The sequence below is a fragment of the Heterodontus francisci genome, unplaced genomic scaffold (assembly GCF_036365525.1).
Source record: "Heterodontus francisci isolate sHetFra1 unplaced genomic scaffold, sHetFra1.hap1 HAP1_SCAFFOLD_43, whole genome shotgun sequence".
Classification (NCBI taxonomy): domain Eukaryota; kingdom Metazoa; phylum Chordata; class Chondrichthyes; order Heterodontiformes; family Heterodontidae; genus Heterodontus; species Heterodontus francisci.
The window spans coordinates 7,809,941-7,813,584 of record NW_027141852.1 but is presented as its reverse complement, the minus strand read 5'-3'; the positions used below and the strand labels follow the sequence as shown (position 1 = coordinate 7,813,584).

General features: G+C 45.7%; 1 non-coding gene across 1 annotated transcript; it reads left to right on the top strand.

Annotated features, from left to right (window-relative positions):
• Nucleotides 1-1,939: 1,939 nt before the first annotated feature.
• Nucleotides 1,940-2,030, top strand: trnar-ucu (transfer RNA arginine (anticodon UCU)). Its single transcript is given in 2 exon segments — nucleotides 1,940-1,976; nucleotides 1,995-2,030. It is a non-coding gene; the product is annotated as a tRNA-Arg (tRNA).
• Nucleotides 2,031-3,644: the final 1,614 nt, after the last annotated feature.

Below are 3,644 nucleotides of genomic sequence, written 5' to 3'. Positions count from 1 at the left end.
AGCTGCTTTTCTTGGCTTGCATAAGTTGTTGATGATTCTCTACTATAAAGGAGGGTGCTGAGAACACAAGCCTGGTACACGTGGAGCTTTGTATTTACGGTCAGTTTGCTGTCGGTTCACACCCGTCTTCTCAACTTTGACATGACAGCTGCAGCATTGGCAATCCTGGTGCTGATTTCAGCATCAAGGGACAGATTGCTGGTGATTGTTGATCCAAGGTATGTGAAGCTGTTGACAACCTCCAAAGTGATGTTGTCAATGTTGATAGAAAGTGGAGTCTCTACGTCCAAGTCTCTACGTCCAAGTGGAGTCTTGCCAAGATGAACAGCTTGTCGTCAGCTCTGATATACAGGTGAACACCCCCATCTGTGTCACTGAAAGTGTACAATAGCAGCATGGAGAAGAATACACCAGTTATAAAGGATGTGATAAATAGAGACTTAGAAAATAATGATATGATTGGGCAGAGTCAACATAGATTTATGAAAAGGAAAACAGGTTTGAAAAAACCCGTTGAGTTTTTTGAGGATGTTACCTGTAGAACAGATAAAGGAGAACCAGTGGATGCTTTGGTAATGTCCCACACAGGAGGTGAGTAAACAAAATTAGAGCACATAGGATTGGAGATAATATACTGGTATGGATTGAGAATTGGTTAACAGACCGAAAACAGAGAGCAGGAATAACGGGTCCTCCTCAGGATGGCAGGCTGTTACTATTGGGGTACTGCAAGAATCAGTGTTGGAGCCACAGCTGTTAACAACCGAAATAAATGATTTGGATGCAGGGATTAAATGTAATATTTCCAAGTTTGCAGATGACACAAAGCTAGGTGAAGTGTGAGCTGTGAGAAGGATGCAGAGAGGCTTCCAGGGAACCTGGAGAGGCTAAGTGAATGGGAAAGAACATGGCAGATGGAATATAATGTGAGTAAGTGTGAAGTTCTCCACTTTGGTGGAATAAACAGAAAGACAGAGTATTTCTTAAATGGTGAGAGGTTGGGAAGTGTTGATGTCCAAAGGGACCTGGGTGTCCTTGTTCATGAGACACTAAAAGCTCTTGTGCAGGTGCAGCAATCAATTAGGAAGGCAAATGGTATGTTGGCCTTCACACGAGGGGTCATGAGTACAGGAGTAAAGATGTCTTGTTGCAATTGTATAGAGCCTTGGTGAAACCGCGCTAGACTATTGTGTATAGTTTGGTCTCCTCATCGAAGGAAGGATATACTTGCCATAGAGGGAGTGAAACAGAGGGTCACCAGACTAATCCCTGGGATGGTGGGATTGTCTGATGAGGAAACTGGGCCTGTATTCCTTAAAGTTTCGAAGAATGAGAGGTGATCTCATTGAAACTGATAAAATTCTTAGAGGGCGTGACAGTGTGGATGTAGATAGGATGTTTGCCCTGGTTGGTGAGTCTAAAATCAGGGGACCAAGTCTCAGAATAAGGAGTAGGCCATTTAAAACTGAGATCGAGTTGAATTTCTACACTCAGACGGTGGTGAATCATTGGAATTCTCTACGACAGAGAGCTGTGGCTGTTCAATCATTGAGCATGTTCAAGACATAAATTGTTAGAAATCTTGATACTCAGGACATCAAGGGATATGGGGAGAGCACGGGAAAGGGGCGTTGAGGTAGATGATCAGCCATGATCGAATTGAATGGCAGAAAAGGCTCGACGGGATGAATGGCCTACTCCTATGTTCCTCTGTTCCAAAGAGAGTTGGCGCCAGCATGCAGCCTTGCTTTACCCCACTGCTGATCTTGAAAGTGTCTGATGTTGCTCCATTGTAACTGATGGAACTGTGCATGTTCTCGTGGAAAGAAGAGATGATGCCCAAGAGTTCAGGAGGGCAGCCGAGTTTCCATCGCAATTTGAAGAGTCCGTCTCTGCTGACAAGATCAAAGGCCTTGGTGATGGTTATCAAAATATGTGCGGCTCTGTGGCGCAATGGATAGCGTGTTCGACTTCTAAATAATGATAAAGAAGGCATTCAAAGGTTGTGGGTTCAAATCCCACCAGAGTCAGATTTCGGACCAGAGACAGAAGAGCACGACGGAACAGAGAGTTAACAAGTGTGTCAAAAGCACCGACTCAGAGACAGAGCGAGAGAGAAGAGCACAGCAGGAGCAGAGCTGGGGTAAAAAAATCAGAAAGTGATTTTACAATGGAGAATGAGAGCAGGGAAACAGAGAGCCGGAGGATCTGTTGAGCTGTCACATCACAGGCAAGCAGGTAGTTGATTGGTTTGGAAAACGCTGCATGTTTGATGAGGATCTGTAAGTGATTAAGGTCCATTTTGCTGCAAATGTAAAACTGTAATTGACATGACAATTGTGAAACGGAAGGGTTGGGAAGAAACTCATGAGAGTATTGAAGGAAACTGATATCCCTTGCAATGTTTGTATTTTTTGGTGCTGTTTGGAAACTGTTTGGCAATGTAATTTTTACAGATGTTTATGAATAAAGAATATTTTGGAAATAAAAAAAAAGTGTTTCGTTTCTGCGGCAAAACACCTTTGACCACCGGTCCATCAGGCAGTGGTCTGCACGGAATGTCCTCAAGGGCCTACGGGAAAAGGAGATGGTGGATCCTGTCGGATGGTTCCCCGAGCAGACCGTCAAAGGCATTTGGCGGAATGCCTCATCACCAGAACTTTCAAACAAGCACCAAGACGTAGCTTGGCTGGTGGTGAGACGGGCCCTTTCCGTTAGATCCTTCCTGCACACCCGAAGTCTCGCCCCCTCCGCACAGTGCCCCCGCGTTGGCTGTGGTGGGGAAGAGACGGTCGCCCACCTCCTCCTGGAATGTGTCTTTGCAAAGCAGGTGTGGAAAGAGATGCAGTGGTTTTTGTCGAGGTTCATCCCAAGCAGCTCTGGAACACAGGAGTCTGTGCTCTCAGGGCTGTTCCCAGGGACGCACACCGAGACAAACATCAACTGCTGCTGGAGGACTATCAATTCGGTGAAAGACGCCCTTTGGTCTGCCCGAAACTTGCTGGTCTTCCAGCGCAAAGTGTTGTCCACCACCGAATGTTGCAGACTGGCACATTCCAAGGTCCAGGACTACGTGCTGAGGGACGCACTAAAGCTTGGAGCAGCCGCAGCAAAGGCTCAATGGGGAAAGACCACAGTGGAGGGTCCCCCCACCAAGCTGAACTGAGGGGCTGGATCCATGGGAAATCCCTCGAACTGTATCGTTGATATTTTCTTTTGCTGTAAATGTAAAACTGTAATTGGCATGACAATAGTGAAATGGAAGGGTTGTGAAGAAACTCATGATAGGAGAGAAGGAAACTGATCTCCCTTGCAATGTTTGTATTTTTCGGTGCTGTTTGAAACTGTTTGGCAATGTAATATTTGCAGATTTTTATGAATAAAGTATATTTTGAAAATTAAAAAAAAGTGTTTGCGGCTCAAAGTGTGAGAACAAAAGAATGTAGTGGTAGTAGGGGACAGTATAGTAAGGTGGATTAACACTGTTCTCTGCAGCAAAGAGCAAGAGTCCAGACGGCTGTGTTGCCTGCCGGTGCCAGGATTCAGGACGTCTGCTCAGGGCTGGAGCGAAACATACAATGGGAGGGGGAGGATCCAGTTGTCGTGGTCCATGTCGGTACCAACGACATAGGCAGGACAAGGAT